Source organism: Balaenoptera musculus, chromosome 14, assembly GCF_009873245.2.
Source record: "Balaenoptera musculus isolate JJ_BM4_2016_0621 chromosome 14, mBalMus1.pri.v3, whole genome shotgun sequence".
NCBI classification, from domain to species: domain Eukaryota; kingdom Metazoa; phylum Chordata; class Mammalia; order Artiodactyla; family Balaenopteridae; genus Balaenoptera; species Balaenoptera musculus.
In genome coordinates, this window is record NC_045798.1 from 84,500,648 (window position 1) to 84,523,030 (window position 22,383).

The following is a 22,383-nucleotide window of genomic DNA, read 5'->3' on the forward strand; positions in this document are numbered from 1 at the left end:
TATTCAGCTGAATTATTGTAGCAATAAATGCACATAGTCAGGAATATACATGTATAAAAATACTTGGAACCATATGAAAAGAGCATTTTTTAAAAAGTTAAAGCACTTGAATTGGTATTAGAATTTAACCTACTTTATGAAATATCCCGTGATACTAGAAACCCCATATATTCATGAGTTCTAAAATCTATTTTTATAGAAAGGCAAATATAAAGGAATGCCCTCGTTTGACTTTTCTCCTTCTCTTTTCTTTGCACATTTTAATTATAGCCATTTCCTTTGGAAATGTATTTTTGGACTGTGTTACTCTAATCTTCTGTTTTAAAATTATTTCAGGAAAATTCTTACTGAATGAATTCTGGCTCCAGGTTATGAGTAAGATACTTTGGTGCGGGGGGCTTACTCATATCTCAAAAGGATTAAATTCCTGCTTCCCCTTAAATTCAGCCATCGCCCCTCTGCGTCAGCTCAATTTCTTCTCTGCCCTGGATAATGCATGATGCCACATCTGAGAAACACAAATGACTACATGCCACTTCACCTCCATTCACTGCCCTGGGTCTCTCCTCTGTGAAAGGAGACAGCAAAGGATGCCTGATCAAACACTTATACGTCAGGTACGAAGGGGTGGCTGTGGCCTCGATGTCACCATGCAGCTGACAGTGGGAAGTTGCATGTACACACACGCCAGATGTGCTCACGGAGCTGTGTTTGAGCTCTCTGCACCACGTGTCAGCATGCTGTGTTAGAGGCTTAATGAATGCCAGAAAAGTAAAGGTCTCCCAGTCCTCAGAAGGTTAAAGACTTGAGAAACAAGTCAGAGTGGGTTTTTCCTAGTTCCTTCCATTAATACTGTTTGTGATGATCAACACACTTTGTGATAAAATGTCTTTGGAGTTGGACGAGTCTGACAGTCATTGTTATTTCCATGGGGCAGTCTCCAACCAATGCATTTCGCAGATGAGTGAGACAACATACAGAGGACACTTGCATTACAACCTATGAGTCCAATGGCCTGAACATTATAAAATGGGTATTTTCCTATTGCCTGACATTCCTTAAAATAATTGAGGATTTTAGGGCCAAGGAGAATCAGCACTACTTTAGAATTCTTACGCAAGATTAATAATGAATATACAACATTCATATACAACCTGGGTTGAATTTCTAGCTTATATTGAAGAGCAAACTCTTAAATATCAATGGGGTTTTTATGTCATAGCAGAAACAAAGCACTTGCCTTTACTCCAAAAGTGTCAGTTGTATTTAACAATCTTAGGAATTTATTTCCAAATGATTTGCAAGACAAATACATTCAGGACAGTAGAGGCAAGGGGATCCCACTAAAAATGCATACAGTACTTATACAATTTTTGATAAATTCAGGTCCCCATACGTCATATAAGAAGTTCTCGATTTGATTAGAATGTTTCCAGGAGAGCCAACATCCTTAAGCAGGGATCAAATTCTGTCTCTTAACATTAAAGCTAACTGTGCGTCACTAAACAGAATATTAGAATACATTTCATTTGCATAAGATGTATTTTGTAAAAGATTATAAAGCAAATCCAATTTCTAACCTTCTAAAGGAAAAAACCTTGCATGCTATATTTCTTTTTCTTGCTGTTTTTAAACATGACACAAATTTTGATATCAGCATTTTGAACCTGTTATTTATTACAGCTTCAAGAATGTGCCCCACTGTCTGCGTGCTGTCTGGGGCTGAGCCAGTGGGTGATGAGGTGTTATGCAGTTTAAAATAGCCTGAGGAAGCCCCATGGCAAAGCTTGCGGTTCATTCTGTGCATGTGTATATATATATATATATATGTATTTTTCTAGTTATATTTTATTTTTGAAAATCCACATTCAAATATAGTTAGATAGAGTCATATTTTGGAGTGAAGCAAAACGTCATGATAACTGCACATGCTATTTAGGACGGAACACATTCCAACGTAATGATAGTTACTTTCCTGTCAACTGCCATTCTGCAGGCAAATATTAATCTGAACACAAGCCGCGTTCATTGTCTCAAGATAGGCAAAATTTACAAAGCTCCATAATAATTTTGCCATCTCAGGAGAAATATCTTCAATATATGCCTTATGAGTAAAGAAAAGACTAAGGAATGAGACCGTATTTATGTTGCCTCTTATATGACAGTCACTTTTCTAGGCACTGTCTCGTTATAGCAAATCAGTCAGGAAATGCTATACAAAATGTCATTAAATTGTCTAGTCCTTTTAGTCAAATCTAGTTGGAAAAAAAACTCTTTTATCTGGTTTCTAAAATATCCTAATTGATTCTTTTTTTGTGTCATTCAAACAAACTTCATTGAGGAACACACGCTAGAAAGAGAATGGTAACAAACACACAAAGGACTATGAAAAATTAAAATTTTCTGACTAAAATATGGCCTTCATTAAATGTGACTATTCTTAAAACTCTACACAAATATTTTCATTTACCAAGAATGAATACACAAAGCATTCTCTCTCACTCACTCTGTCTTGCTTTCCCCAAATTTATTATTTGAATAAAAGTCATAGTAACATTGTTTATGAATTTGCTTCTGCTAATCCTTTTTAAAGCTTAAAGTAGCATTTGATGGATGTAAAAAAATTAATTGACATAATAATGTACCATCTTCTTCACAGGGCAAAATATTTTGTGAGAAAAACAAATATTTGGGTCATGTAAATTGAGTAGACAATAAAATGATAAATATTAATTTAAGAATGCATTTCATACACAGTCAAAATTAATACATCCAACTGATCTAACATCTGAATTTGTCTTTTATTTTTTCCAAATATAGTCACCTACCACAATGCTATTGCTATAAACAAGCACTCAGGTAATTACAGAAACTCAGGTAACGTCTTCACTTCCTTGATGAAATAGCTAAACACAGTTTCCCTTAAGCAGTAATAGTATATGGAAAACAGAAACCTTATTTTTTCTATAATCAAACTTACTAAAAATAATGTTACTGCTTTGTCAAGGTAAATCACTCTGTGGAATAAACCTTGAGATAATAAAGCAAATAAAATTTAAATTGTATAAAAATTTATCCCAGTAAAATTCCCCTATGGTTTGCCTACTACAGTGATTAAATGTGTTGTTAATTTCTACAACATATTTAGCAAACTACTCTTCTTTTTTTTTAACATCTTTATTGGAGTATAATTGCTTTACAATGGTGTGTTAGTTTCTGCTGTATAACAAAGTGAATCAGCTATACGTATACATATATCCCCATATCTCCTCCCTCTTGCGTCTCCCTCCCACCCTCCCTATCCTGCCCTTCTAGGTGGTCACAAAGCACCGAGCTTATCTCCCTGTGCTATGCAGCTGCTTCCCACTAGCTATCTATTTCACATTTGGTAGTGTATATATGTCCATGCCACTCTCTCACTTCGTCCCAGCTTACCCTTCCCCCTCCCCGTGTCCTCAAGTCTATTCTCTACATCTGTGTCTTTATTCCTGTCCTTCCCCTGGGTTCTTCAAAACCATTTATTTTATTTTATTTTTTTTAGATTCCATATATATGTGTTAGCATACGGTATTTGTTTTTCTCTTTCTGACTTACTTCACTCTGTATGACAGACTCTAGGTCCATCCACCTCACTACAGATGACCCAATTTCATTTCTTTTTATGGCTGAGTAATATTCCATTGTATATATGTGCCACATTTTCTTTATCCATTCATCTGTTGATGGACACTTAGGTTGCTTCCATGTCCTGGCTATTGTAAATAGAGCTGCAATGAACATTGTGGTACATGACTCTTTTTGAATTATGGTTTTCTCAGGGTATAATGTCCTGACACATCTCTTACCAAGGTCCTGACACTGTCACTAAGTAAACCCTGACGCTGTGCCTAACTCAGACTCTGATGCTGTCCATAACTCGGGCCCTGACAATGTCTTAAACTAAGATCCTGATGCTGTCCCTAACTAAGGCCCTGACACTAGTCCTAACTCAGGCCCTGACATTGTCCCCAACTAAGGCCCTGATGCTAGGCCTAACTCAGGCATTGATGCTAGGCCTAATTCAGGCCCTGACTCTGTCCCTAACGAAGGCCCTGAAGCTTTCCCTAACATAGCCTCTTCTGCTGTCAATAACTGAAATCTTGACACTATCCTTAATTTATGTCCTGACACATCTCTTACCAAGGTTTTGACACTGTCCCTAAGTAAACCCTGACGCTATGCCTAACTCAGGCCCTGACGAAGTCCCTAACTCAGGCTCTGATGCTCTCCCTATCTCAGTCCCTGACGCTAGTCCTAATTAAGGTCCTGACACTCCCAGTAAGTTCTTGACACTAAACCGAGCTCTTTCCCTGTTGCTGTCCCTAGATAATGTCCTGACTTTGATTATACCTAAACCATGATGCTGTCCCTAACTAAGGCCTTGATGCTAGTCCTAACTCAAGCCCTGACTCTGTCTCTAACTAAGGCCCTGAAGCTGTCCCTAACGTAGGCCCTGCTACCGTCAATAACTAAAGTCCTGAAACTATCGTTAGCTAATGTCCTGAGGCATCCCTTACCAAGGTCCTGACAAGGTCCCTAAGTATGGCCCTATTACTAGTCCTAACTGAGACACTGACACTGTCCCTAACGAAGGCCTTGATACTAGTCCTAACTCAAGCCATGATGCTAGGCCTAATTCAGGCCATGACTGTGTCCCTAATTAAAGCCCTGAAGCTTTATGATTTATGCCATAAAGTGTTCTGCCTATGTTTTCCTCTAAGAGATTTATAGTGTCTGGCCTTACATTTAGGTCTTTAATCCATTTTGAGTTTATTTTTGTGTATGGTGTTAGGGAGTATTCTAATTTCATTCTTTTACATGTAGCTGTCCTGTTTTCCCAGCACCACTTATTGAAGAGGCTGTCTTTTCTCCATTGTATATTCTTGCCTCCTTTATCAAAGATAAGGTGACCATATGTGCATAGGTTTATCTCTGGACTTTCTATCCTGTTCCATTGATCTATATTTCTGTTTTTATGCCAGTACCATACTGTCATGATTACTGTAGCTTTGTAGTACAGTCTGAAGTCAGGGAGATTTATTCCTCCAGTTCCGTTTTGCTTTCTCAAGATTGCCTTGGCTATTTGGGGTCTTTTGTGTTTCCATACAAATTGTGAAATTTTTTGTTCTAGTTCTGTGAAAAATGCCATTGGTAGTTTGATAGGGATTGCATTGAATCTGTAGAATGCATTGGGTAGTATAGTCATTTTCACAATGTTGATTCTTCCAATCCAAGAACATGGTATATCTCTCTCTGTTTGTATCATCTTTAATTTCTTTCATCAGTGTCTTATAATTTTCTGCATATAGGTCTTTTGTCTCCTTGAGTAGGTTTATTCCTAGGTATTTTATTCTTTTTATTGCAATGGTAAATGGAAGTGTTTTCTTAATTTCTCTTTCAGATTTTTCATCATTACTGTATAAGAATGCAAGAGATTTCTGTGCATTAATTTTGTATCCTGCTACTTTACCAAATTCATTTATTAGCTCTAATAGTTTTCTGGTAGCATTTTTAGGATTCTCTGTGTATAGTGTCATGTCATCTGCAAACAGTGACAGTTTTACTTCTTCTTTTCCGATTTGGATTCCTTTTATTTCTTTTTCTTCTCTGATTGCTGTGGCTAAGACTTCCAAAACTATGTTGAATAATAGTGGTGAGAGTGGACAATCTTGTCTTGTTCCTGATCTTAGAGGAAATGCTTTCAATTTTTCACCATTGAGGACGATGTTGGCTGTGGGTTTGTCATATATGGCCTTTATTATGTTGAGGTAAGTTCCCTCTAGGCCTACTTTCTGGAGGGTTTTTATCATAAATGGGTGTTGAATTTTGTTGAAAGCTTTTTCTGCATCTATTGAGATGATCATATGGTTTTTCTCCTTCAATTTGTTAATATGGTGTATCACCTTGATTGATTTGCATATATTGAAGAATCCTTGCATTCCTGGGATAAACCCCATTTGATCATGGTGTATGATTCTTTTAATGTGCTGTTGGATTCTGTTTGTTAGTATTTTGTTGAGGATTTTTGCAGCTATGTTCGTTGGTGATATTGCCTGTAGTTTTCTTTTTTTGTGACATCTTTGTCTGGTTTTGGTATCATGGTGATGGTGGCCTCGCAGAATGAGTTTGGGAGTGTTCCTTCCTCTACTATATTTTGGAAGAGTTTGAGAAGGATAGGTGTTAGCTCTTCTTTAAATGTTTGATAGAATTCATCTGTGAAGCCATCTGGTCCTGGGCTTTTGTTTGTTGGAAGATTTTTAATCACAGTTTCAATTTCAGTGCTTGTGATTGGTCTGTTTATATTTTCTATTTCTTCCTGGTTCAGTCTCGGAAAGTTGTGCTTTTCTAAGAATTTGTCCATTTCTTCCAGGTTGTCCATTTTATTGGCATAGAGTTGCTTGTAGTAATCTCTCATGATCCTTTGTATTTCTACAGTGTCAGTTGTTACTTCTCCTTTTTCATTTTTAATTCTACTGATTTGAATATTCTCTCTTTTTTTCTTGATGAGTATGGCTAATGGTTTATCAATTTTCTTTAACTTCTCAAAGAACCAGCTTTTAGTTTTATTGATCTTTGCTATCGTTTCCTTCATTTCTTTTTCATTTATTTCTGATCGGATCTCTATGATTTCTTTCCTTCTGCTAAGTTTGGGAATTTTTTTGTTCTTCTTTATCTAATTGCTTTAGGTGTAAGGTTAGATTGTTTATTTGAGATTTTTCTTGTTTCTTAAGGTAGGATTGTATTGCTGTAAACTTTTCTCTTAGAACTGCTTTTGCTACATCCCATAGGTTTTGGGTCATCATGTTTTCATTGTCATTTTTTTCTAGATAATTTTTGATTTCCTCTTTGATTTCTTCAGTGATCTCTTGGTTATTTAGTACCGTATTGTTTAGCCTCCATGTGTTTGTATTTTTTACAGATTTTTTCCTGTAATTGATATCTAGTCTCGTAGAGTTGTGGTCGGAAAAGATACTTGATATGATTTTAATTTTCTTAAATTTACCAAGGCTTGATTTGTGACCCAAGATATGATCTATCCTGGAGAATGTTCCATGAGCACTTGAGAAGAAAGTGTATTCTGTTGTTTTTGGTTGGAATGTCCTATAAATACCAATTAAGACCATCTTGTTTAATGTATCATTTAAAGCTTGTGTTTCCTTATTTATTTTCATTTTGGATGATCTGTCCATTGGTGAAAGTGGAATGTTAAAGTCCCCTACTATGATTGTGTTACTGTCGTGTTCCCTTTCTATAGCTGTTAGTATTTGCCTTATGTATTGAGGTGCTCCTCTGTTGAGTACATAAATATTTACAATTGTTATATCTTCTTCTGGATCGATCCCTTGATCATTATGTAGTGTCCTTCTTTGTCTCTTGTAATAGTCTTTATTTTAAAGTCTATTTTGTCTGATATGAGAATTGCTACTCTGTCTTTCTTTTGATTTCCATTTGCATGGAATATCTTTTTCCATCCCCTCACTTTCAGTCTGCACGTTTCCCTAGGTCTGAAGTGGGTCTCTTGTAGGCAGCATGTACGTGGGTCTTGTTTTTGTATCCATTCAGCCAGTCTATCTTTTGGTTGGAGCATTTAATCCATTTACATTTAAGGTAGTTATTGATATGTATGTTCCTATTACCATTTTCTTAACTGTTTTGGGTTTGTTATTGTAGGTCTTTTCCTTCTCTTGTGTTTCCTGCCTAGAGAAGTTCCTTTAGCATTTGTTGTAAAGCTGGTTTGGTGGTGCTGAATTCTCTTAGCTTTTGCTTGTCTGTAATGGTTTTAATTTCTCCGTCGAATCTGAATGAGATCCTTGCTGGGTTGAGTAATCATGGTTGTAGGTTTTTCCCTTTCATCACTTTAAATATGCCCCGCCACTCCCTTCTGGCTTGCACAGTTTCTGCTGAAAGATTAGCTGTTAACCTTATGGGGATTCCCTTGTACATTATTTGTTGCTTTTCCCTTGCTGCTTTTAATATTTTTTCTTTGTATTTAATTTTTGATAGTTTGCTTAATATGTGTCTTGCCGTGTTTCTCCTTGGATTTATCCTGTATGGGACTCTCTGCACTTCCTGCACTTGATTGACTATTTCCTTTGCATATTAAGGAAGTTTTCAACTATAATCTCTTCAAATATTTTCTCATTCCCTTTCTTTTTCTCTTCTTCTTCTGGAACCCCTATAGTTCGAATGTTGGTGTGTTTAATGTTGTCCCAGATATCTCTGAGACTGTCCTCAATTCTTTTCATTCTTTTTTCTTTATTCTGCTCTGCGGTAGTTATTTCCACTGTTTTATCTTCCAGGTCACTTATCCATTGTTCTGCCTCAGTTATTCTGCTGTTTATTCCCTCTAGAGAATTTTTAATTTCATTTATTGTGGTTCATCATTGTTTGTTTGCTCTTAATTCTTCTAGGTCCTTGTTAAACGTTTCTTGTATTTTCTCCATTCTAATTCCAAGATTTGGATCATCTTTACTCTCATTACCCTGAATTCTTTTTCAGGTAGACTGCCTATTTCCTCTTCATTTGTTTGGTCTGGTGGGTTTTTACCTTGCGCCTTCATCTGCTGTGTATTTCTCTGTCTTCTCATTTTGCTTAACTTACTGTGTTTGGGGTCTCCTTTTCGCAGGCTGCAGGTTCATAGTTCCCGTTGTTTTTGGTGTCTGCCCCTAGTAGTTAAGGTTGATTCAGTGGATTGTGTAGGCTTCCTGGTGGAGGGGACAGGTGCCTGTGTTCTGGTGCATGAGGCTGGATCTTGTTTTTCTGGTGGGCAGGACCACGTCCGGTGGTGTGTTTTGGGGCCTCTGTGACCTTATTATGATTTTAGGCAGCCTCTCTGCTAATGGGTGGGGTTGTGTTCTTGTCTTGCTAGTTGTTTGGCATGGGGTTTCAAGCACTGTATCTTGCTGGTCATTGAGTGGAGCTGGGTCTTAGTGTTGAGATGGAGATCTCTGGGAAAGCTTTTGCCGTTTGATATTATGTGGGGCTGGGAAGTCTCTGGTGGACCAATGTCCTGAACTCGACTCTCCCACCTCAGAGGCTCAGGCCTGACTCCCAGCCCAAGCACCAAGACCCTGTCAGCCACACGACTCAGAGGAACAGGGAGAAAAAAAAGAAAGAAAGAAAGAAAGAAAAAATAAAATAAAATAAAGTTACTAAAATAAGAAATTAAAAAAATTATGAAAAATTTAAAAAATTGAAAAGTAATAAAAAAAAAGAAAAACAAAAGAAAGAAAAACAGAAGAGAGCAACCAAACCAAACAACCAATCCACCAATGATAGCAAGCACTAAAATCTATAGTAAAAAAACCCAAAAAACCAAAAAAAACGGCAGACAATCTTAGGACAAATGGTAAAAGCAAAGCTATACAGACAAAATCACACAAAGAAACATACACATACACACTCACAAAAAGAAAAAGAAAAAAAAAATATATATATATATATATAAAAGAGAGCAACCAAATCAGCAAACAAATCTACCAATGATAATAAGCTCTAAATACTAAACTAACATAAACATAAAACCAGAAACAAATTAGATGCAGAAAGCAAACCCCAAGTCTGCAGTTGCTCCCAAAGTCCACCTCCTCAATTTTGGGATGATTCGTTGTCTATTCAGGTATTCCACAGACGCAGGGTACATCAAGTTGATTGTGGAGATTTAATCCGCTGCTCCCGAGGCTGCTGGGAGAGACTTCCCTTTCTCTTCTTTGTTCGCACAGCTCCCAGGGTTCAGCTTTGGATTTGACCCCGCCTCTGCGTGTAGGTCCCCTGAGGGCATCTGTTCTTTGCTCAGACAGGACGGGGTTAAAGTAGCAGCTGATTAGGGGGCTCTGGCTCAATCAGGTGGGGGGGAGGGAGGGGTACGGAACGCAGGGCGAGCCTGCGGAGGCAGAGGCCGGTGGGACATTGCACCAGCCTGAGGCGCGCCGTGCGTTCTCCCAAGGAAGTTGCCCTGGAGCGTGGGACCCTGGCAGTGGCGGGCTGCACAGGCTCCTGGGGCAGGCGGGGAGGTGTTGAGAGTGACCTGTGCTTGCACACAGGCTTCTTGGTGGCGGCAGCAGCAGCCTTAGCATTTCATGCCCATCTCTGGTGTCTGCACTGATAGCCATGTCTCGCACCAGTCTCTGGAGCTCGTTTAGGCGGTGCTCTGAATCCCCTCTCCTCCCGTACCCCGAAACAATGGTCTCTTGCCTCTTCGGCAGCTCCAGACCTTTTCCCGGACTCCCTCCCGGCTAGCCGTGGCACACTAGCCCCTTCAGGCTGTGTTCACGCAGCCAACCCCAGTCCTCTCCCTGCGATCCGACCTCCGAAGCCCAAGCCTCAGCTCCCAGCCCCCGCCCGCCCCAGCAGGGGAGCAGACAAGCCTCTTGGGCTGGTGAGAGCTGATCGGCACGGATCCTCTGTGTGGGAATCTCTCCACTTTGCCCTCTGCACCCCTGTTGCTGCGCTCTCCTCCGTGGCTCCAAAGCTTCCCACCGGTCCACCCCCCCGTCTCAACCAGTGAAGGGGCTTCCTAGGGTGTGGAAACTTTTCCTCCTTCACAGCTCCCTCCCAGAGGTGCAGGTCCCGTCCCTATTCGTTTGTCTCTGTTTCTTCTTTTTTCTTTTTCCCTACCCAGGTACATGGGGAGTTTCTTGTCTTTTGGGAAGTCTGAGGTCTTCTGCCAGAGTTCAGTAGGTGTTCTGTAGGAGCTGTTCCACATGTAGATATACTTCTGATGTATTTGTGGGGAGGAAGGTGATCTCCACATTTTACTCCTCCACCATCTTGAAGAGTCTTGAAGGTCTCCCTGCAAATTACTCTTAATAGAAATATTTGCTTTGTTTTCCATATCACACCAATTATTAGTTGGACTCACTATTGATTAAAAAATTAGGTGTTTTACTATTTTTAAAATTTTGAGTATAAAATGAAAATAACTTCCTAATATTTTAATAAATATGTTGCTCTCATTTTAGTATCTATTCACTCCATTATGTAATGCCATATATAAAATGATGTGACTAATACAGAGGACTGTAGAGACAAGTTTGTTTTTTTAATAATTTTGCCAGACAGAAAGGAATAATGTTGTAAGACCATATACAAAGTAATCAGAGTCATCAGATTTCTCAGTAACATCATGGAAGCTAAAACACAATGGAAGAGTGTCTTTAAAATCCTTCAGGGGATCATTTTCCAACCTGGAATTCTATCTGCAGGTAAAGTATCAATTATTATAATCAAATCAATATATTTTCTTGGAACTACATTGCTAGTGTTAGAATACAATTAGATAAAACAATTTAATGTTTCTTCTTAATGATTCCATCAATTGCTGGGAAGTTTTACAATTAATTCAAGAGCACATTTTGTCAAACCCTTGGTATATGGTCAGACATTATGTCACACTCTCTCAACTCAACTACTTCATGACATGTAACAGGGTTAGACAAATGGAAAGGATGGTTGCTCTTCATGGTCAGTAGGGGAAACTGTCCCTTAAATACCTTCATTATAAAGGTTGACTAAGAAGAGCTGAAATTGGCCATAATTAACCCTAACTTACTATGCAAGCCTTCCACATACTCCAGAGTTGCAAGACAGTTGCATGAGACAGATTCTGCCAGTTCAGTGGGCGACAGACTCCTGGTGCTTCCTGCTCTGCCGTCTTCTTGGAATCCTCTTTTGAAATGTTGATGTATTTTTTGAAGTTTTTGGAAGTTTTGTGGTTATGTAGAATTATCTACTTGTACAAATATTTTCTCTATTTTTAGGTCTTCTCTTTTCCTTTAGCTCCAAGTAGAATATTATAAATAAGCTTCTTTCTTCTGTCTTTGATCAGCAAAAATGGAAATCCTTGGTGATTCCTTTGACTTTTATGAAGACCATTTCTATAGAAAGACTGTTGGTCAGAGCTTCTGTAGATGAAAGAGAAGAGCCTATGGGTCTGGACTGTTTAGAAAGCCTTGGAATGGAGGACAGAAGCTGTCTTTTGCTACAACTAGTCAAAATCATGAAACGCCCAAATCCTTATTGGACATATCTCTCAAAACATGCGTTTTTGCAAGTAGGCATTTATTTAGCTAAAGGGTACTGAAGGTCCCAATGCATGGTCAAATTTATGACCACGGGGGGGCTCTGTCAACTACAAATTGGCACTTGCCATTGGCACTTGCCATCTACCTCTACAAGGATTAAATCATGTGCTGCTGCAGCTGTTGGTTTTCAACACCCCCTGATAGTGGTTCAGGGTGGAGAGCAGCAATGAGGCCCTCTGTGCTCGGGTGAAAACTGGAAAAACAGGTCTTCAGATGTTTAGATTTTTCCAGGAGCTGATTTTATGAGTCCAATTCTTGTATCTCCTCATATCTAGAAGAGCACTAAAATCCTTCATGGTGACGTCTGCTCCTCATGACTAGCAGTAACCTTCACGAGACTAGCAGAAACCTGCAAAAAATGTGTGCTTGATTGCATGTACTCCCCCTTCACCAAAATCACATCTATACTGACCTTCCCCCTTACCTCCCTGGAGCAGTTTCTCAGAGCTATCTGAAATGCTGTCTCCTGGGCTGTAGTCCTCATTTTGCCTCAAATAAAACTTAACTCACAACTCTCATATTGTGCATTTTTTTAAAGTTGACATGGTGTTCAGTATTTTTACCAATTACTCTTTGGACTTGGACTGAGAAATGATTTGATTAGAGGATTAATTTGTAGTATCTGGACACATCACTTTGGAGCAAAGAACAAAAAATCAAGTTAGAATTTATTGTATTTATTGACGTATCTTGAGCTTCTTTTGTTTGCCTGTGTCCACCATTGCTATTGTCATTGCTGTGCTTGAGGAATCAAGCACTGGGCTCTGCAAGTGTGTAGATCCATGAGCAAGAGGAGCAAAGGCTAAACTCTGCTTCCTGAACTAAAGCAGGTTAAGGCCTAAGCTTTAAGTCTTATGGGCATGAAATGACTTTTAATCATTTCCCCCTAACTTTGCCCACTCATTCCTATCTTCCCCATCAGTCACCTCCCCCACTGAGGCACACATACAGCTTACTTTTCCAACTCTTCATCTTTCTTAAGAATGTAACGTATTCCAGCCACTATGGAGAACAGTATGGAGGTTCCTTAAAAAACTAAAAATAGAATTACCATATGAACCAGCAATCCCACTACTGAGCATATATATACCCAGAGAAAACGATAATTCAAAAAGATACATGCACCCCAATGTTCATTGCAACACTGTTTACAATAGCCAGGTCATGGAATCAACCTAAATGCCCAATGACAGACAAATGGATAAAGAAGATGTGGTACATATATACAATGGAATATTACTCAGCCATAAAAAGGAATGAAATTGGGTCATTTGTAGAGTTGTGGATGGACCTAGAGACTGTCATACAGAGTGAAGTAAGTCAGAAAGAGAAAAACAAATATCATATATTAACGCATATATGTGGAATCTAGAAAAATGGTACAGATAAACCAATTTGCAAGGCAGAAATAGAGACACAGATATAGAGAACAAACATATGGACACCAAGGGGGGAAAGCGGCGGGGGATGGTGGTGGTGGTGGGATGAATTGGGAGATTGGGATTGACACATATAAACTAATATGTATAAAATAGATAAGTAATAAGAACCTGCTGTATAAAAAAAAATTAGCATGAAAATGTTAATGTATTCAAGGCTGATATTCAATAAAATCTCATTTTTATTTTTCATTTTGACACATTTTATATCTTTTGTTAGTTTATTATCTTATTTCATACCAACATTTCCCAAGGTGATTAAAATATACATTTCATTTATTTGTTAAGCATTTTTTCAGTATTAACAATGTGTCACAAACTGTATAATGATGCACGGATTTTAAAGAAATAACTTGTGCACTGGTCTCCAGGGTCTAACCCTTTAATGGATGAAATGGATGATTTTTTAACTATATATAATTAGAGAATTTTTATAATATAAAAATAAAATATGTATTATTGAGCTCAGAAGAGGAGTAACACGTTTTGCAGTACCATTAGCCAGGAAATACCGGCAGGAAAGAATGAAGACAATAGTGATGATAGTACGAGTACTAATGACAGCTACTCCGTGTAATGCTCATAATAAGTCTGCTTTCTAATCCCTTTCTACATACACAGTAAAGCACTGTGATGAATCAATGTGGTTATGATACGATGCATGCTTGCTCTTGTCCTTTACCTTGAACTCGTCACCACTGCAAACCCAAGCCATCCTCTCCTCCCCCTGCTCTGCTGAAAATAACAGACTAAAGTTCTTATCTTCTAATGGGAATGTGTAGGTGAGACGTGGAGATGAGGGTACAGGAAAAGATTGTACTGAATGGGAAGTAGAGTAGCCAGATTTCCAAAGCAGCCACCGGGCACAGAGTCCTCCCCAAGGATATGTTAACTCACAGTTGACAATGGCCACAGAACACAGCAAGACTTCCTAGGACAGTGACAGATTTGGAGGAACTTAGTTCAACCCCTCGGTCTTAAGGGCAGCTGTCTGCAGAAATCCTCCCTGGTTATTTCATAAATCTCATAGTAATGTCATCCCAACATATTACACTATAGAGGGACTATACTGTATTATCTTAGTCCTTACAGCAACTCTCTGAGGTAGGTACGCATATCACCTCTTTTACTGTTGCATTGGAGGAAATAGAGGTACAGAAAGTTGAACTAGCTGCTCAAGAAAGAACAGAGATTCTATGAAAGAGCAGATTTCGAAGTCCATACTTCTTAGCTCTGTGCTTTAATGACTACGGATGAAGACGATCACATAAATTAAAATGTAAAGGAAAAATTAGGAGAAGTGACATGTAAAATAAATTATGAACCATAAGAAAAAAGTTTATTTAATATTTCTTTTAATATGAATCCAGACTGATAATGTAATGCAAATCCAGACTCAAAATCCATCTGATAATTTGGGTATTATTGTGGAGGATTCAGGGAACTTAAATCCTAAACTGTAAGAACAGGGCGTTATTTCATTATGCCTTAAGATCTACAGGCATCAGATGGCTCACGATATCAAGTAGTGACAATAATTATGTAAAATTCCAATATGACGTTAAAAGTATTACCTATTAAACATAAGAATCATTGATATTTTAAAAAGCTGAGCTTTTCCTCTTACACAGCAATTGGCCAATTTTGGACACTCATGACTATTTAGCTTCCCTAAATGGTAAATACTGTGTGAGGGAAGAACTGAACATCTGGCCCTAAGAGCCATATAAGAAACAGGTCATCCACCAGGAGATTAATAGTTGACTCACCTGAAAAGTGTCCTGGCGCCAATACCTAGTTGAATCTCACTGCTGTATGTCCTCCTGAATCAGCACTTCAAAGAGGACCATAAAAGAGGAGGCTGACAGAAGGAAGCTGGGGTGGGACTAAGTGGGCAGCCCACCTTGGAGGATTGAAAGCCCTAGCATCACTGGAGAAATTCATCATTTATCAGTGAAAGAGTTCAAGGAAGTAATTAACCTTGGAGGATTTACCTTCTTCCCTCGCCCCCCCACCCAGTCCTGATGTTAAAAGGGCCGCACCACAAAAGAGCATCATTAAATGGGGACTAGTTGAAAACGCATAAAAGCAAGAGAAAGAGGAAACACAAATCTAGGTCTCCTTGCTCAGCGTTTCCTTTGCCGGGAACTGGAGCAGAGCCTGCTGATTCTCCACTGAAATGATTATGAGGACTCGCTTTCATTATGAGTTTCAAGGGTCTAGGGAAACTCTTCTTTTTTTCCCTTCCCATTAAAAAAAGTGCTGTTTTATACACGCTGCTTTGAATATAATGCCCTTTCTAATATTAAAAAAATCATTTCCCAGACTCCAAGATTCTTCTGATTAATTTCTAAAACACCATAGTCTGTCCTTACCTGTGGGGAAAAAAGGAAATTTAAAATGGTTTTTAAAAAGCATATTTACCTGTGGAATGATCTTTGTTGGATGTGTGCAGAACACTTTGGATGGTGTACAGTGCAGTAACTTCATTTTAAATGAAACCTCTTTACTGGATCTTTCTGTCAGTGCCGTAAAGAACTGCAGGGAGGTCTTATGAGATGACATCATGTCACCTCTTGTCTCGCTGGCTTTTTTGGAGGTCACTTTGTCTAAGCTCTGTCTTTTGTCCTGAATAAACAGAGGTGGGAGGCAGTAAGCACAGAGCTGTTATTTCTGCCCTTTGACTTCAAGCACTATTTATCCTTTCCCAACTGCCCCTTCCTATGAATGTGGAAGCACATAGGATACTATATGCAACCAAACTTTCCAACAATTATGCTATGTGTGTATCTACTGTTTTCTCACTGGTCAAATAAGTCATTTATAATTTTCAAATTGTGTGAATAAGTGGATAAAATGGTCACATGAAAAGAAGAATCAGATATATTTAATTCATTGATTAGAACCCATAAGCTAAATGTAATTCATTTAAAATAATACTTTATTGAAAAAAAGGAAATTAAGAACATTCTTAAATTCGAAATAAATTAGTGTTTCTAAAATTTTCAGATTTGACCACAGTGTACAAAAGAGCAAATGATATCTCCTGAAGAATACTATTACATAATGGTAACATTTAAAGCTAGCAGCCAACTTAAAACATAGACTTTCTGAAGGATTTTTACCTGAAAAGAAAAACATGAATGAAATGACACACACATGATATCCAACTCTAAGACACTTTGGGCCTTTAGTAATGTTCCTTTTCAATGAAAAACTGATAATGTCACAGGGAATGTAAAATATGTGATTAAACAAAATGGTTGCATTTAAGCCAAAGAATCATGTATCTAGAATTGTTATTTTTTTACTTGAAAAATGTAATTATTGTATTTTCCAATAACTGAAAAAATAGTTACTCATTCTAAATCAGTAACACCAACATTTTACTCTTCAAATTTGTTTTAATGGTGAAGACAATATATTTTAGTGGGAGTGGACAGGGAGTGGTGGGTCTTGGAAAAAATAATGAAGCAGACTTCGTTTTGTTGCTTTTTCGAAACAGCTGTGTTGACCAATATGCCATAACATGCACCCACTATAAACATAAAATTCAAGGATTTTTAGTAAATGTATCAAGTTGTATAACCACTACAAAATTTTGTTTGAAAACATGTCCATCACTCCAAAATGTCTTTCGTCCCCATTTAGAGGTAACTCCTGTTTCCAGCTCCATCACTAGTATACATTCCTGTATACACAATACTACATTTTCCATTTGCTCTTTCAACATATTTTATCCTTCTTCTTCTGCTACACATATGCCACCTCTTAAGCAGTCTTGTCAATCTTAAGTGATATAATGTGACCATAACCACAAACATTTATAAATAATTTACCAAACATCATGGATTTACTTGATACATTATACTGCCATGTTTCTTGATGGACAAATGTGCTATTGATGGAAACAACACTGTAAAAAGAATATAGTCATAGTTTCTACAGGGCATGAATAACCTTCTCCCAACTAAACCCTGTCACTTTTACTATAACTTAATTGGTTTTTTTTTTGTTTTTTTTTTTCATTTTTTTTAGGACCTATCAAGTAGCCACCATTTACTCAATTATTATTATTATTTTTTAATTAATTTATTTATTTATTTATTTTTTTGGCTGTGTTAGGTCTTCGTTTCTGTGCGAGGGCTTTCTCCAGTTGCGGCGAGCGGGGGCCCCTCTTCATCGCGGTGCACGGGCCTCTCACTATTGCGGCCTCTCCCGTTGCGGAGCACAGGCTCCAGACGCGCAGGCTCAGTAGTTGTGGCTTACGGGCCTAGTTGCTCCGCGGCATGTGGGATCTTCCCAGACCAGGGCTCGTGTCCCCTGCATTGGCAGGCAGATTCTCAACCACTGCGCCACCAGGGAAGCCCCCTTAATTGTTTTTTAACCTGTATTCTTTATGCCTCACCAAGGTCCAATATGCTAGTAGACACTAAATGAATATTTTAAATATAAATACACCTTCTAAGATGAGAAGGTCGTGTAATGAAATCACAAAGTAGAGAATAGCTTGGTGGATTATGTGAAGTTAAAATATACAGAGCAAAGAATCAGTAGATGTTCCTCTCTGTGTCACTAATCAGATACTTGAAAAGGTCACTTAATATCATTGAGCTTCTCTTTCCTCACACTGAAATTAGGGCTGATTAGATGGACAAACTTTAGAAGGCCTTTGAGTTCTAGTAGTCTTCTGTTATCATTTTTTCCTAAATAGAAATAAGATAAATTATTCATGTTTGAAGACAAACCAGCAAGACTTCTTATTATACATTTATGAAATGAGATATGTCATAATATTTTTCTGGTGGAAGCTAATGATGTATTTGTCTTCATTTGAGATTTTCTTTTTTTTTTTTGGAATACCTACAATGTGTTTGGTGCTACGTGCAAAGTGCCAAATGTTGGATATACAAAAATAAAATCAATATATTCCTAGCTACCAACACTTTTCTCTCTAATGCAAGAGAGAAGACAAGCAAGATGAATGGTTTTCCAATGTGATAAGGGCTGTGAAAGAGGTATTTTAAGTATTATGGAAAATCGTCTCTTAGAAATAATAAAGAATTGTTTCATAATTTTTATGCTCACATAAAATTATTTCAGAAGTTTAGGAAAATAATTTTTCTATTACTTTAAAGACTTTTGTCATATATAAACTACAGTTCAATATATAACTGTTTTTGCAGAGTTTCAGATAATAGTCTATTAAGCTTAGAAAATACCAAAGATATTATAGACGACAAACATGAATTTTCTATCATGCAGCATGTATTCATGACCTTTCTAAGTCAGTGCTAATTCATCCTTAAGAACTCAATATAGAAAAGACAACGTACTAAGCATTATGGAGACTGTAAGTTTAGGAAAAATGTGGTGTACTGGTGTTGCTGCCTGGAGAAAGGAAGCAGCATGACCACTGGTGCCACATTCAGTCCCTCAAATCAACTGGAAATTGTGTAAATCTGGAAAGGTGGTTGGATCACAACCTTTCACTACTCTCAATTTTCCTATTGGTAACCACTGCTGTTTATAATACTGATATTAGTTGGATTTTGAGAGAATATTGTGATATATTGTAGGTAGTGAGAATATTGAGATATAACATAAAATCCCTGGATACTCAAAGATGTGTTTGTATTGCATTCCTTCTTAACTGCTAAAATGTTCTTATTTTACGAGTAGGGAATTTTTTAAAAGATGCATTGGCTTTCTAAAAGCTCAAAATGATTCCAGGTAATGGAAAATAATGAAATCATCCCTTTTCTGGAACTTTGCTATGTACTCAGTATTTTCTTGAGTGTTTCATTAATTCCTGAAACTTAATGTGTGATGAGAACGGCTGGAAAAAATATAGTCTGAGAATAAGCAGAGATAAAATTATGCAAACACACTAATTTTGTGACCAGTGATTGAAAAATAGATTATAGATCCCCATTTAGGATTCGGAAGATACTTGTTTTAAGAATTATTTCAAAAGAGATATTCAAACAAGAAAGAGTATTCTCAGGCATAGAATATGTAAGGTAGAAAATGCAATAAAATTAGCTCTTCACTCACATAGATATTTAATTGCACATAAATGATACTAGAAAAGTGTTCCATAGTTAGAAAAATACACAAATTCTTACACTGTATTTTTGAGATTATTTGCAAATAGTAGGAAACATATTGTCTTTTTCAAATATTCATTTATACTCATTCTGAAGGTTTGCTTTATTTTAACTTCTACACGCCACTGTATTGACTAATCTATAATATTTAACTAGAAATACTGCAGAGAACCCTCTGGGAAAGTCTTGAATTTGGAAGACAAATCTATCTACAATTACTGCCTTATCATTAGACACTGCACAATGTCATCATGTTTGTTTTCAAGCTGAAAGATGTATGTATTGAGTCCTCCGTTAGATGCAGCCATATCCCATGGTGTTTGTTTATGGAAAATTATTAAAACAGTTCAAGAGGAGCTGGCAGGCTTCAAATTCTATAAATAGAATAGGCAGTCTGTTTCTGTAGACACTTTAATATGTGCCAAAAGGAAGAGTGATATTCAAATTCCAAAACTGACCACACACTGCACCAAGGTACAATCACATTGACTATGACCTAAGAGATTCTTGGGGGCAGTCTTGAATGTATATTAGTGCTACCATCATGGTCCAAACATTCATGATTTCTCCTTTAAGATATATTTCTGCATTAAAGGAAAAAAATCAGCCAAAGAATCTATATCTGAAAGCTAGAAAAAGAGGAGAAAAACAAGAGAAGATCACTTCAGTCTTTTCATTTGAAATAAATCGATATGTTATAAATAGAACTGGAACTCCACTGCTGGGAAGAGAAGGACACAAGAGCCTCACATTTTCACTTTTATAAGATTTTGAGAACATTATCCTAGTTCACAAAAATCCTAAGGAAAGTTTTGGTTTGCTTTTTTATTTATTTTCAATTTAAAGCGAACATTTCCTTAAAGCAACCTTATCAGAAAAACTGAGAACATTTTCTCAAATATTGTACCATTTATGTTTCCATATTCTATATTGTACTTGTTGAGTAAGAACTAACATTTATGAATGGTGATCCTCAAAAATATATGCCCACATCCTAATCCCCAGAACCTGAGAATATTACCTCATATGGCAAAATATGTTATTAAAATAAGGATGCTGAGAGGAGAAGCTTATCTTGAATTATCCAGGTGGGCCCTAAATCCAACAATAAGTGTCCTTATAAGAGTGATGCAAAAGGAGATTTGACACACACAGGAGAAGGCAATGTGAAGACGCAGACAGAGATGGGAGTGATGTGGCCACAAACCGAGGAACCCAGCAGCCACCAGAAGCTAGAAGAGGCAAAGAATAAATTCTCCCCTGGAGCCTATAAAGGGTGTTCAGCTCTGTGACATCTTGGTTTTGGACTTCCACCCTCTAGAATTATGAGAGAATACATTTCCATTGTTTGAAGCCACCAAGATTTTGGTGATTTGTTATGGCAACCCTAGGAAAGTAGTACAGAAGCCAGAGGAAAGTAGTATAATTCCTATATTTGCAAAAATAGTTGTTAAAATGCACTGAGAGATTAAATGACTTACAAACAGATATTCAGCAACTTGGTTTCTAATATAAACACAAACACCAGAATTCTCTAAGATACCATTATATTCTCTCTCCACATGGTAGAGGACAAATATATGAATAATTGTTTATACTTTAACATATAATCTTATACCTGTGTCCAGAATTGGGGTTTGTGATATGTAATCATTTCTATTCCTTCCCATAGAACAAACTATTTCCTTCACACTTGTACAGCATGCTTGGTAGAGTGAGTTGCCAATATGTTTTCTCAGCTTGTAAAATAATTAATGTGACTGGTAGGGAATCATCCTATAACAAACCATATGGGAATACCTTTCTGTGCTGACTTCAGTCCTTCCTGTGGGAGTGTAAACCATATGTTCAGATTCATTTGTTATATTGTAGGAATTCCACGGGGCTGAGCCATCCTAATTTATGATTCTATCTAAGGATAGAAGAATCTTTTTTTTTTTAAGGGAAAATATAGAAGTGTTAAGGAAGACTTGCAGGTAGTTTTGTAAGGAAAAGAATCATTTTTCAGAGCATTTAAGATACTAAAAGAATACACATATGGTTCATAATTCCCTAACATAATATAATATGTTCGAGACTCCGGGTTCTTATCATTTTCACCATTTATTTTTATTTCAATATATACTTTTCATATGCCATTTTCAGTGCCAAGGGAAAGATAATATCTGTCTACATATTATATATTTTACTGGGAAAAATCCTCCACACCACTTTCCATTTTCAATCACAATACATAATTTATTTGATTTCCTAATGTGTTGGTTGTATTCAAATACTAAGTAAGACATACGAGTATAAAGATCTTTCATTTTTTGCTCAGTTGTGTATCTCAAACATCCTAGGACAGCGCCTGGCTTAATAAGATGCATAATAATAAATATTTGTGAAATTTTCGAAAAAACAGCCAACTTGATACAAAATTGTCTAAATGATCTTACTATCACCACAATATTTGTGCTTGATATAAATCACTCTAGATATCTGTATTATTTGATACAATTTGGAAGAAAGTGCTCTAAGAATATGAATTTTCTAAGGATAACATTAGTAAGACAAAGGTCTTTCCCTAAAAATATATTGTAGTTAAGAATACCATTTCCTCTTACATTTAATAGGGTAAACTCTGCTCTATATCGAGACACAAATTATAATGCCAACTACCAGGTGTGTGATATTATATACTGTGTATAATCAGGAAAGCTATGTTCATTG